At 44.4% G+C, this 14,721-nt stretch overlaps 1 long non-coding RNA gene across 1 annotated transcript; it reads right to left on the bottom strand.

Moving 5' to 3' along the window:
• Nucleotides 1-2,155: 2,155 nt before the first annotated feature.
• On the bottom strand, nt 2,156-14,182 carry LOC117435883 (uncharacterized). Its single transcript, XR_004549416.1, has 3 exons — nt 14,161-14,182; nt 13,873-14,077; nt 2,156-2,318 (listed from the first exon to the last, which is right to left on the bottom strand). It is a non-coding gene; the product is annotated as an uncharacterized lncRNA (long non-coding RNA).
• Between the last annotated feature and the right edge of the window lie 539 nt (nt 14,183-14,721).

The raw sequence follows: 14,721 nt of genomic DNA, 5'->3' as shown, positions 1-14,721 counted from the left end.
ACCTGAGCCCTGCTTACAGGGAGGTCGCCCAGCACACAACATTCCTCACGGCACCCCAAAGGTGCCATCATGCTCTTACGTGACCTCCCCCTGTGCCCACAGGGGGTCCCTTTGCCCAGGGTGCCTTTCTCGTGCCCCCTCTTCTGCCCCACGCCGCTCCTCGCCGTTCCACACGACGCCTCTTCTCTCTTCTCTTGACACGCTGCCTCTTCTCTCTTGACACGCAGCCTCTTCTCTCTTCTCTTGACACGCCGCCTCTTCTCTCTTCTCTGACAGCTTCTGCCAAGGAAGGAAAATGTCATTAGCTCTGGGAAGGGCCAACTCTTCTCCCTGAAGGAAACGTGGATCCATAGCCCTGGAGGGAGCTCCTCAAGGCACCACCAGCCCACCCACTCACCCACCCGCCCGCACACCCTCCCTCAATTTCAGCCTGGCTCACCGCACTGATGCGCCGCAGAGTTCTGGCCGGGGCTAGAGCCGGGCTCGCAGGCGGGCACCCTGGGCAAATCCGCTGGGCATGCAAAGCAACGGCCACAGAGGCTGCGCACCCCTGCTCACAGGGGGCCCGAGCCGTGGCCTGCACTGTAAAGCGCCCAGGACTCATGGCCGGGCCCTGACTTACAGGGTGGCCCTGGTCCTTAAGGCATTCGGAGGCTCCTTCTCTCCGACTGAGGGGCACCTTCACCCTCACCCCACTAGCGGGGCGGTCACACCACACAGGCTGCCAGCTGAGGGAGCACAAAGGCTCCCAGACCCAGGACCTGCTTACAGGCTGGTCCACACCCAGGGAGCCGCAGAGCTCGGCCTTCCCCCTGCACCAACAGGAACGAGACTCCACAGCCAGGTACCGGAGCTTCAGAGCTAAAGGCCGGGGGACTGGCGGATACAGCCCCGAGCCTCTCAAAGACTAGGGCCAGACATTCCCAAATAAGCTCCAGGGAGCCCAAGGCTCCGACCTGCGTCCGAGTTACGGGCGGGCCTCCTGGCTGCACCACACCATCAACATTACCATTACCATTATCATTGTCATTATCATTGTCATTATCATTATCATCATTATCATCATCATCATCATCATCATTATCATTGTCATTATCATTATCATCATCATCATTTTCATCACGTAGTCCTTCAGGAGCCCAGCGCACAACCTCGACCCCAACCAGGGGGAGGTCAGCCCAGCCAAAGGTGGGCCTGCAACCTGTGGCACTGCATTTCCTCAACCTGCACCCTCTAAAGGGCGAGGGAGGGCTCGTTCCTGTGGGCTGGCTAAGAACAGCCTCCCATGCCCTGCTTAAAGCAGGCTGGGGCTGCTCCAGGGAACAAAGGGCTCCACAGATTGGGACTGTGCGTGGAAGCTGGAGACCTTCAACACGCCAAGGGGAAAATACTGCGACACACCCTGACAACAGGGGGTCACGCTGGCAGGTCACCAGCAGGACAGGCAGCCATGCAGGCAGAGACCCAGGTCCTGACTACAGGCAGGTCGCATTGCCTGCACCACAACTAAGTGGCTTGGCACCGTCCTTGGAAAGAAGGGGCGAGTCCAGACCGTCCCTCCGCTCATGGACTTAGAGGGGACCCCCCTGTTACTGCACAGATCCCTGCTCTCCCTCCAGGGAGGTTTAAGCTAAGCTGCAGCAATTAAAACAGGGGCCTAAAGGATAAGCTCACTCACTCCCTCACCACTCACACACATTGATTGACAAGGACAAGACACACAAAACAGAACGTCCCAAAAAGGGAGACGGTCTCTGTGCAGCCAATGTCTGGGGTTTCACCCTACTCACCAGCAAGAGAGGAGAGCCTCAGACCATGCCCAGGCCTGTGTGGAAGCCAGAGAACTTCAACAGGCCAAGGGGCAAATGCTGTGACACGCCCTGACAACAGGGGGTCACGCTGGGTAGGCCACCAGCAGGCAGAAAGCTGCTGGGGCAGAGAAGTTGGGCAGGGAAATGGCCCTCCCCTGCTTACAGGGTGGCCTGGGGGTCCAGAGAGCTCCATTTCCCCCTCGGGTGCGGAGACGCTGGCTCTCACCCTCCTTACAGGGTTGCCACGCTCTCCGGGCAGCCAAAGGAGCAACACGGCCAAAGGCCAAAACCAACAGTAGCAAAGACCTGAGCCCTGCTTACAGGGAGGTCGCCCAGCACACAACATTCCTCACGGCACCCCAAAGGTGCCATCATGCTCTTACGTGACCTCCCCCTGTGCCCACAGGGGGTCCCTTTGCCCAGGGTGCCTTTCTTGTGCCCCCTCTTCTGCCGGACGCTGTTCTTCTTCTTGCTCAATGTTGCTTTTTCTTTAAGTTCAGCTGCATTCTGTTTTGGAAAGACAACACCAGGTTCTCTCAGATGAGTATGTTTTAAAAGCTACTCTGAGGTAAAATATATTATTTGGAGTAATAATCTGATATCTATACACAAACAAGACATTAGTGCAGTGTAATATTTCACCTTCCCTCTAGATTTGTCTCCCAACTTCCTTTTTTCCCCTCTGCCAGCACCTTTCCAATTTTTTCCAATGTCAGCTCTCTTTTTCACCATTTTGCCCTCCTCAAGCCAGCACACCTCCCCCCTTTCCCCTCACTTTCTCTTCAGTTATGCATGAGAATTCCTTTCTCATTCCCACTTGGATGGTGGTGGGAAAAGTCCTTCATACATCCCTCCTAAGTTGCTAAAAGCCTCTGCCTCCCACCACACCCATCCATTAATGTCTAAGACACTAACGGCAAATGCGGGGGCTCCGCGGACCTCCTCTCTCCTCTGTTCCCCTCAGAGCTCTGAGGTAACCCTCTCCCGCTGCATTCATTTATAGCCCCCCCTTCCCGCCGAACGCTCTGATAGGCTAGCTTTCCTAGCCCGCGAAGAACCCAGCCAATGGCAGGGCGTCTCCTCCGGTGCCTTGCCTTTCCCGTCCCCCCCCCCCTCCCGCCTCATCCCCCCCTCCCGCCTCAACCGCCCCCCCTCCCGCCTTCCCTGTTGAAAGAGGCTAATGGCGGCTCATTGCCGGCTGAGGGCGCTGCCCTGGGCAGAGACACCTCACGCTTTGGGTTTATCCTGTCGTGTGTTTATGCCTTTGTAATAGGAAACACAAACCTCACTGTTTATTCCCTGTGTGTTTATTCCCTTCCTAACAGTGTTTGATAACACACCCCAGGGGGTTCCTCCACTCCACCGGTGTCTGAGGGAGCTAAGGGACAGCCATTTTGTGCAGCCTTTCATGGTGGCTGGTTATTTTGCAGGTACCAAACAAAACAGAATTCCAGATGTTCACTGTGATTAAAGGGTTTTATGTTTTATCAGTTCAGTCCCAAAGTTTAACCAAAAGCACTTCTTGCACACTTGATGGAGCCCTAAGAAGTTTCTGACTAACTCAATTATAGAATTTATCAAAGCCCTTTACAACCAAAAACTTTTCACCAAACCCTTCCACTATTATTTTTCTAGTGAGGAAAATGAGATAAATGCAGGTATGTTTGCATCCAAAATGCCTATAGGCATTTTTCTCTTGCACCTTGAGAGCCCCCAAGGAGGTGCAGAGTGGCCAATTAGCCAGCTGTGTATATAGGTAAGGAAGAAGTTCACATAATAAAGCTAAATTATGTTTTGTTTCTTTTCTTACTTTTCACAGAAATAAATTAAAAAACAAAACAAAAAAACATAGGTAAGAATCATTCTTAAAGTCAAATTGCTCAGAAAAAGCATCAGAAGGCTGAAGAAGAATCAGATTATAAACCACTTTGGTCAGCCCATCGCCTTAACACCAGCTCCTAGAGCCATTAACCACTGTATTTCAGATTGAGCTACAAGGTATCTGCAGATTGGCACTAACTGAGAAAGGTGTCTTGCAAAGATAGTGCAAATGTAACAGAACTAGATTATTTATTTATATTTATAACATATTTATTATTATGAAGTTGATTCAGTGACAAGACACTGAAATCTTCCAGAGTGTGGCACTGGCAGGATGTATTTACCCCTACCTCTAATTTCTCATGAAATCAGAAAGCCATTATATCTCAGAATGCTCTAGTCCTATCAGGGCCATCCACACTGTACCCACTTCACAGCAGACATTCACATAACTTTTACAAACCAGCAGTTAATTATGACTCACCAGCTTTTGGAGCAAGAAAATAATGTTGAGTCCATTTTATAGAAAAGTATATTGAGACTAAACTAAATCATTTGTCCAAAATCATCACTGGTACCAATCCCAAATCCTGCAGGCCTTGTGGCATTGGTTAATTGGGTTGGGCTGTGCTTTATCCGATTTCCTACTTTGACTTTATATAAGGTGCTTCTATAAATCCTTGGCATACAAACTGAAAATCCAATCTCAGAACAAACCAACAACCTCATTCAACAAACAAAAACCATTCACAAAATTGAATGTTCTTTACTCAGCTCCTATTAAACAACAACCCCACACTATATCCTACAGAAACCCCTTAAATTTTGTCCAAACTTCACCCTTCTCTAGAGCTGGAAGCCAGCTCTGTTTCATACTCTAAAGAACCACACATTCAGATGAGCGTAATAAACTAGCAGGATTTGAAATGGCTGAGCTTGTTTTACAAGTGTACTAAAGGCAAGGTGTCATCTCATTATACCAGTGAAGAAAAACAGTGAAAACAAAATATCCTCACATTTAACTGCTCTTCTGGCTCCAGTCTTCAAGTACTCGTGTGTTTTATTCAACAGCAATATTAACTGCTGTGGGTATATAAGTGTTTTGTTGGATCATGACCTCAAAATATTAGTCAACAACCACAAAAGGTACGAAAGATTATTCAGATTCAGACGATATGGCTGAACATAGGTTTCATGTTTTATGCAAGCCTGAATTACAAACATCTGAAGGGAGCTGTTCGGTTTAGAGACTTGCAGAGCTCAATTTAAAAATGATATCATAATTTTTGCATTAACAAAAAAGTGAAAGCTGTAATTTATTGCATACCTAAGCCTATTAAATATGCATAATGATTAAATTGGGAAAGAATAAAAGCTTCTTTGAACAATAAATTCATTATAAAAAGCAGCTCTCAGCCCAAGAATGGACTTCTGCACTCCAGCTATAAACTCATACAAATGACTCTCAAAACCAAGAATTCCATCACACCATGTGCCATGGTGGTTTTGAACTTCAAGCACCACTACCACGTAAGAATCCTTAAGAAAACAGCCCATCATTACATGGCAAGTAGAAAATCACCTGCTGACCAAGCTCTAATCTAATTCAAGCTTTTAGTTATATAATAAACTTTATTCCAGTGAATTAGGAATGGCTAAAATGGGGGAGGCAAGACATTTAAATACTGTGACAGGCAGGCATTGTAAGAGCTAAGAAACTACATTTACTTCTTTTCATCATAAGCAGATTAGGTGGGTGGGAAGTAAAAGCAGAGAGACAGAGGCAATATCTGAGACTACCAAGACCACCAAATACTATGTTCAACATGCCATATAATATAACAACTTACTACATCAGCACAATAAAAAGGAAATCTTAGAACTGTTAACATGTTGAATCTATCCATTGCAAAAGAAGATATGCAAATACCAGAACGATTTTTTAAAGCCTTACAGAACATTCAGCTCACAATGACACAAAGAACAGGGGTAGGCACACACATTTTGCTTCTTCAAAGCATAGATAATGTTATTTTTAAGTTAAGATAAAGCAAGCAGTGTCTTCCTCTCCCCCATAAGAACAAATACATGGTAATAGCCCAGGCTCAGAGTTGTGCAGTTCCCAACCATTGTCAGATCATTCAAAACATGTACCTCAGCAGACAGTGGTTTCTGACCGCCTGTCTTGCACCAGAGATGTTTGTGGTACTTCTGGTGCACTGTATGATATTGTAAGTAAATGAAACAACGTGAATTAAAGTGAGGTAAAGGTACTTCTAAGAGACAAACATTCCTGGGGATAGGACATACACTATCCATTTTTTCAGGAGATCCCTTGATGTGAAATGAGGGCAAAGGCAACCAAGAGATTGCAAGAGGGGGAAGACAAAGGAACTAGAGATATTACTGCTGACTATTCAACTGCTGAAACTGTTTTTCTTGCACCTTTTAGACCACAATCAGAAGGGGGGTGGAGAAAATCACTCCAAAATGGTGCCAAAGGAGTAAAAAAGCCAAGAACAATAACAAATCTGAAACTGTCCTTCACAGCCCCCTAGATCACTCTAAAGTTAACCATAAACAACAGATATCACACACACATTTGACACTTTCTTTACAGGATGACACTTAAAATAGGTACCCAAAAGCCAGTGAAGGTCTTTGGTTATGAGAGACCAAACTCAAAACTGTCATCTGTATTTCAATAAAATCGGCAAATTATCAGAGCTGAGAGTTGTTAATTTCTTATACGCATTAGGAAACTAACTAGTGGGTAGAAGAGAGACATCTTAGCCCTGATCTTGTTAAAGGAAGGCCAGAGACTTGATTAGACACTGACAAACTTGAACAGGAGGTTTCTTAATAGGACAGAAGGGAAAGAAAGAAGATTCCTTAGTTTTGTTGGTTACAGAGTCACTTTTACACCAAATTGTAAAGATCCAAGAAACAGAACTGAAAGTTGAACCAGTTCCCTAGGTGTTCTTTTCCATAAGAGCATGATATCAAAGTCCAGATCTTGCCAAGCAGGTCAATTTTGAGGAGCACACTTCAGTTTTGTGAACATAGAAGCATTTTAAGTACTCTTACAAATTCTTCAGTACACAGAAGAGGGTTTACTTAGCACAACCTCACAGCAGCCCATCTTTTCCCCATGTCACTTGACACTGGGAAGAGAATGGGATTCTTCTGCCATGACCAACTAATTGAGAGGCACAGATTTCATCTGTGCCCTCTGTTCTGCCAAGCCACTATAGCTCCTAATTCTGGAGCAATACAGCATAGCCTGAACTGGCTGTTACAGACATGGCAGTCAGTACAGCATTGGAGCAGTCTGTTTCCAGATTACAGCTCTAAAATATCAGCATTGTCCAACCAGTAATCTCTTCTGAGCTTTGTATACCAACAGGTATGAGACAACTTAGCATAGCCAGAGTGCAGACTGAAAGCTTAGCAAGGGTTTGTGTACAAAGCCAGACACTGTTGGACAAGATCAATTCAGAGGAAAGCAAGCCTTCCAGTAAGGGCTGTCTATCAGGTAAGCTCCCTACCCACAGAAGATGTATTAACCAAAATGTTATTTATACTCCAGCAAAAACATCCACACAGTAATGAGAGGATGACACAGCAGTATCTGCATGAAACAACACCTCATAGTGAGGGATGCCAATCTTACATCTTTTCTAAAGGCCTTGGCTGCAAGTTTAAAATATTTGGAAGTGTAAATATTGTCTCTGCATTTTATGACACAATAAAAAGTGGTTTAATACAGCAATAAAAGCTCAAATATGCCTTGACAAAGTTATTTTAAACACAGTTCGAAAGCTCATAGCTTCAAGTTTTATACAGATATAATGTCAGAAAGGCCTTGACACAAGTCCATTTAAAATGAAAGTAAAGTATTCTGCATATCAAGACTTACTAAACAAATCTCAAGGTTTTTATGGCACTAATGAATGAGTATGAGCACATTGGGACTGTGGAGTTGATGCGCGGATAGACTCCACACTCGCTTCGTAGCTATGCTACATCTCAGCCACACAGAAACACAAACTTACACATGGGATCCCACACACTCCCACTATGGTTCCGCTTACCCTTCTCCTGCTTCTTATGGTCATGGTCCTCAGAACTTCTTACGGTCATGGTTCTCAGCACTGAGATGCAGCAGAACCCTGGTGGGTTCGCTTACCCTTCATCTGCTTCCCTTGGCAGGTCCTGGCTCCCAAAACTCGGGATGCAGGAAAACCCGGGCTCACCCGATCCGCTCCCAGGATCGCTGGCAGCCGCTCTATCGGCCGGCGAGCCCCCCGCTTGCAAGCCCTACCTACCAAGGGGAACTTCGCTGTGCGCCAGACGTCTCTGCACACCTTACCAGCACCCCGGGACACACGTACGCCTTACAGGCCCCCTCAGTTACCATAACCCCAAACATTCCGTTTCTCCGCAGCCGGCACAGGTCGTTGTCTGTCCCCGCAGTGAGCAGACGGGAAGCGGAGCTCCTCCAGGCAAGCAGCCTGGGGCGCCGAGGATGTGCACCCCTCGGCCGATCCTGCAGCCGGACAGAGGCCTCCTGCCTGGCTCGCCGAAGTGATAAGCGGACAGACTCCGCAACTAGTTAAAGTTGTAAAGTAGGTGTGCTTTTATTCAGCGCTGAGGTGCATGGGGATAGCTCCTCCAAAGCATGAACACCTCAGGGGTGTTCTCCCTTTACATTTATTCCCTTAAGGTATACACAGACATGAGGTTGCTCAATCCGCCTATACATATTTATTATCTATCCCAGCTTGGTATTATAATGAGCCGGAAGGTCCTTTGCACCTGCGCAGTGCCCCTTCTGATCATGGGCAGGGGTCTCAGGATGAAGTAAATGAGTCTTCCTCTCAAACATCACACCTTTTAACCTCCAGACATGCCCTTAGGGTCTGGTTGGTGCCCAGTCTGCTTCTCCCCCACTTCTCAGTAAGACCAAACACCTGTGCTTTTGTCATGGTCCTAAGATTTGGTCGGCGCCCAGTCTGCCTCTCCCTGGCTTATCAGTAGAAGCAATCATCTGCTTTTGTCCCTTGTCAGTAGAACTGGCATCTGCTTCTCCCCCTCCAGCAGTGATCAATGCCTTGGCAAGATGGCAATGGCAGGTACTTAGGACAGACAATACTTCTGTTTAAGCAAAGGAGTTCCTTTAACCCCCTTGTACAATTTCTCTCTATTACCCCCCTGTACATCGGTTACCCCTGTATCAGAGTCATTTGCATTAAAGCTATATATTGCAGATGCAAAAGCAGAAAGTGGCATATGCCTTAGTATTGAAAACGGGGTTTAGGACTACCTGGAATAACAGGGCTGCAAATGGGGAATTTTTTGTGGTTCAACCAAGGGCATTTACAACAGGGACCTAGGACACAAACGATATCAAACCATTTAAAGGATTAGAAGCAGCATGCACTACATTGTGCCTGTCAAAACCTTACACAACCAAAGCAATGTGGGTTAAACTTGTTTGAAACAAGTTGTTTCAAAGCAAATAAACCTCAGCAAATATACATGAACCTCACACCCTCTGTGATGAGATTTAACTTGCAGTTTTCCCAGCCACTGCATGGAAGGCCAGGGGTCCATGCCCTACCCAAGCCAAGTTCATGGCATTAATTACCTCACATAGCAGCAGGGGCACCCAGCTGTCCCCCATTCATCAGGGCCAACCCCAAGGCGAGGGGGATTGCCAGCACACATGCTGCAGTAGTAGCCAGACAGTCATGGCCAAAGCACACACCACTTCGGCTAAGCAGGACAAGGATGGGCAATTATCTGTGAAAGGTCCATCCCCCGGAAGGCTGATGATGGCAACGATTATGGCTCTAGAAAACAACTAAGCTCAAGGTTAAGAGCCTGGGGAAAGTAATTCTCCTCAGAGCACCCACTCAACTGCATAGACTAGACTAGCCAAACCTTTACATTTTAATTGAAATGAGGCAGGCACTGCTCTCACAAGCAGCTGAGTTGACAAGTCCAACAGGACAGTGGGAGTCATCTGTTTCTCTGGCACCAGCACCCCCAAAGCTACACCACTCACTTCACCCTCCCCACATAGATCCCGATACTACCTTAGAGCTGCTGCTGCAGCACCAAGCATATGGACTAGGAAAAGGCAATTTTTTTTCCTAAGCCACCACAATTAATTCCAGAACTGTTAAACCTACAGGGCAATGAGCCACAGAGGATGCTTAAACATCTAGTGTGCAGAATATAATAGCACAGGTTTGACTTTTGCAAAGTAGTTCAATTTGACTTTGAAAAATCACAATGAACAGAAGTTAAAGCACAGAAAACAAGTTTTACAGCATATGTAATTTGTACAGGAATTTGCACTTCCATTTGCCTATGGTTTTGTTCCTTTTAATGTGGAAAATAAAAGGTGCTTATCTCATTTTAATAACTTTTTTTGGTGCAGAGAATCCTGATACCAACTGTTCCTGCACTTCTCTGGCATGAAGTACTTTTCCCTTACCAAGATCAGTCAGCACACTTCCAGGGAGTCAAGACGGTAAGACAGCAAGATAAAAATACACAGCACCCCCAAATCACAGGCAAGTAATTGGCAGAAATAAGACTCAGTCTTCTGAGTTAGACACTGTGGAGCCCACTTGTTAATTAAAACAGGTTAGGTGAATGATTTAGGTAAGTAATTCAGAACAAGTATGAACCTTCCTAATCCTTTGTTCAAAATCAGAGCTGAAATATCTGGAGACTCAAAGAAGCTAACTTTAGTCACACCTAGTGCTATGCATGCAGACATACACATGTGCACACCCTGAGCTCTCCACTTCTTCTACCCTTCCACATTTAACAAGCAGTAGAAGTGTCAGAATAATGTTGAAGGGTAACGCTTGTATCAATAAGACATTTGCCACTCCATGCTGCCTTCAGTACTACCAAGTTTATTGTTCAGGGTCAGAATCCCAGAAATAGCCTGCCTGGTTTTTGAAAGTGATAACTAAGAGTGATCCAAGTAATAAGGGATAAGGTTTTGTTGTCAACCCAAAAAACCCCATTTTGATTAATTTCGGTTTGTACTTGACTCTTCAAAATGCCATTCAGGATGCACAAAAACTGAGGATAATCTTTCTTTAAAAGAAAGTACTTTTGACACCTCTAACCACATGATTTTTAACACTTTAAATGTGAAACAATGCCCATTTTGAAAATACTGCTCAAAAATTACCTTATTTGCTTTTCATCAGCATTAACACCTGCTCAAAAGAGCAATAGATGACCCCAACTCCTGTCCTCACCATGACTCATACGCCACCTCCAGTCCAATAGCTGTATAAAGCACTTAAGCAGCAGCCCCAGGATCAAGGTGGCAGACCCTGCCAGCATGAGCACTGGGCTAGTGCCATGATAACAAACCTGCTAGCTAGAGCAGTCTCACAGCTCATCTTCCTGAGCAGAGCTATGTCCTTCTGCCTATATAACATCCATGTAAAAATGCTTGCAGCAAAACCCCAGTCTAACATACATTAGGAGCTTATCTACTCATGGCATGCTCAGGAAAGTCAAGGCAAATCAGCTGAAGGCCCAGAGTTAAAGCCAAGAAATTAGAGTAATGTTAGATGATAGGTACTTCTAAGAGGGAATACTGAGATGATACTTTAAAGCAATATACCCTTATTTCAGAAGTCAATTCATTTAGTTTCTCTTTTCAAAGGATGAATGTGAACAGGAAGACAGAAAAGGAAGCAGTAAAGGCACAGTAAAGACCAGTCTTTCAGAAATAGTCATATATATATCATCCAAAGAAACATCATTATATGTAACTTCCACTAAAAAAACAGAAAACAATAAAGTTCCAAGAGACTGGGAGGTTTTATCTTGAAGCAATGTGCATTCATTCCCAACACCAAATCTGAGAGAAAGAAGTTTGGGAACCTCTTTTGGAAACCCTTGAGAACGCTCTCTGTTCTAGCACCTCTGTTGTCACTGTGGTAGTTCTATGTTCCTGATTTCCTAAAATCAGCATTATAAAGCTACATTATTGCAATTTACCACCACTAACTCCAGTAGGTCTCACTTCAGAACATCAGCCACTGTTTTTTCAGTCTGGAACAGCAGCATTATGAATCAGAGACCTGACATCTTGCACAAGGCAAAGTACCATTTAGATTTAAAACAAAAACCAGAACTAAAAAAAAACATTAAAATACAAAATGTGCAAATGTGTCAAATATTATACACCCATTACATGGAACCTTGGACATGGAGACAACTTGATGCAGCTCACTACTGTCACATATCCCTAAAGAACCTCCTGAGCTCATTTCCCAAATGCTTCTTTAAACTCTTTCATCTCTTGATGCTCAGATTCTTCACCTACAACAACAGCAAATTAAGTCAGAGAACTCCTTGCAGAGAAAGGAGATCCGTGTCTTTTAAACTGTTACTGCTGTGCATTATTTAACTACTCCTGAGCCAAGAGCTAAACCTTATAAAGACCTTCCAAGCCTTGTGGAGTGTGCTCTCCATAGCAAATCATCCTACACATACCAGGAGTTAAACCTCCAAATTTTTCTTCTCTTGAGATTTTATATGTTTAAAATGAGATGATCTAAGCTTAGTTCTAAGTATTCTGAAATCAGTTAAAAGGCACAATCTATTAGAAGAAAAACATTCAAACTGCAAAGTAAAACCAAGGCTGGCTTCTGCACAGGTTTCTACGTGACTCTGTTTTGGTCAACTAACTTGAAATTCATACACCATTTGGTGCAAAATGGGACAGTAAGTATTCAATTAGACCCTGAAACTGTGCATAAATGTAAGATGATGCCTCAGTTTCACTTCCTCACTGAACTGGTCTCCTGTACGTGATTCATTTGTGGAGATAAATATTGCAGAGGAAAAAAAAACTTGATAGAATTCTTCCACCCTCCAAATAAAACATAAAGACAAGAACATGGAAATAACCCTGGGCTGGTATTTTGGTCACAGGTCTACTTTACTTCTTTCATCTGCATAAAATGCTACGAATTAATCTGTCTATAATTGCACAGATGGAAAATCCAACACCTAATTAATGAATCTATTTGAACAGCATTTAAACTACTGCTTTTACATAAAGGCTTATGTTTCCCCCCTCTCCCTCCCAAAAGGCTACACACTGCTTCCTTGCTCATCTGCAAGGAATTTACAGGTGTTAAATCAGCCACAGCAGCCTTCCCTTTTGCTCCCTGAATGCTATCAAAACATATTGAGAATTACAATAGAAACATATTGAGAATTACAGAGGAAAAGTTTATTAGAAACTTAAACATAAGCACTAGGAAGTTCAAACAGAAGATTTTTCCCTAGTTTATACCAAGATCCGGCTGCAGCAAAATTACACAAAAATCAAAGCCCTTTGCTTCTTCAGAAAAGAAATAAACCTTAAAAACCCTTAAAATGTGGCTATACATTTATAAATAACCAGGTCCCCTATTATAGTCAATATCTTGTAGATCTGATGTTGAAGTGATAAGATATGCACAAAATGACCATAAATCCAGTGATTTGTACTTCTGAAGCAATTTGCCAGGTTCCCCATGTAAACCCATCCTATAAATAGAGGTATTCTAATGGAAAAAGTATCCACTCCAGTCTAAAGACAAGTTCTCTCAGTGTCAGCTTACCACAAATAAATGATTGAGTTTAGCTCATAAATGTCATCTGAAAGCAAATTTGCTGCCTCCAATTTCCATACTAAAATGGCAAGTTCCATGTTAAAGGCCACAGCCTGACACACAGCAAGAACCTTCTCCCAGTTTCACAACAAAGCTTCAGCACACAAGTACTTCAGTTAACTAGGCAAGGATCTAATTACACTCCTTATAGAAAGGCTGATGCACAAAGATCCATTTAATTTTACAGTAACCAAAACTTAAACCTACCCATACCCCTCAGAAGCCATCAGTGTTAAATTTTCCTCTCAAACATTTTTCTACCACAGCTTCCTTTCATTAGTATCTGAATGTTTGCTTTTAATATCCTTGCAGCTCCTGCTTAGTCTTATTCTGAAGGGCTTTTAGCACCCGGTAGTTGTAGCAACCCTGAGGAGCACTAGAGCACACACACAAACTAGCTTCCAAATGCATTTGAGACACATCAATAGAAGTTATGTTTGTAAATATACATAGAAACATCCAAACATGTTCAGCACACTGCTTTAAAAAGTAAAGTCTTATCAGTAAAAGTAGTAAGGCTCAACACTTACCTTGCTTTAGCTGCATTACAGATGACTGCTTGAGGCTGGCTGAAGCTCCTGTTCATGGATTTTGAATAGAGTTCTCTTTCTCCACCTCCTGTTTCAGAAGCCTCTTACTCTCTTTCGATGTACAACTTCCCATGTCTCTCCAATTAGCCAGTTAACTCAGTCAAACTGGGAGTTGTGTCAGCCTCAGCAAGACTCTCCCCACAAGCTTGATAGGAAACATTGCAATTAAAAGCCATTTCCCAGTCCAATCACACATACAGCAGAGAAGGGGCACACCAGCCCACATACTTTGCCTTGCAGTGGTACTTCTGTAGCAGCACCTCATGGCACTTGGAAAACAGACACAATTTGCTCCAGAATCTTCACAGGCAGGGACAGAGCTGAAGAGCAGCATTCCTTCTACAGAGCCCAAAGAGCAACTGAGGCACAGAGCTGGGTTTAAATCCTGGGTGTGGTCTGGTGCACAGGTGAGGCTGTTTAGGGTCATTAAGGCTTACTAATGCCCTCAGTGCCTTAAGGAGGCACCTAAGAGCAATGGAAAATCCTAGTTCTATCCACAGGGCCCACAGAGTGAGGTGTGATTGCAGTGTTGTGATGGGGTTTTGTTCCATCTGTTAGCTGGTTGGTCTTCTTCCTCACCTAGCCCCAGAGACATTCTATCAAATGAATGTTCTGTGCATGAGAAGACACAGCCACACAACCACTTCATTTGTGTGTGATTCAGTAAATCCTCTTGGAGACTTTATGATTCTGTTCAGTTCTGGGAGACTTTGGAAGAGTGGGTACATAAACACAACCCTCAGGAAGGCACACACCATTCTGAATGGGCAGTTCCTAATAGCCCCTGTA

Source organism: Melopsittacus undulatus, chromosome 2 (genome assembly GCF_012275295.1).
Source record: "Melopsittacus undulatus isolate bMelUnd1 chromosome 2, bMelUnd1.mat.Z, whole genome shotgun sequence".
In the NCBI taxonomy this organism is placed as follows: domain Eukaryota; kingdom Metazoa; phylum Chordata; class Aves; order Psittaciformes; family Psittaculidae; genus Melopsittacus; species Melopsittacus undulatus.
The sequence above is the reverse complement of the archived record's forward strand: the minus strand, read 5'-3'. Positions and strand labels throughout refer to the sequence as shown.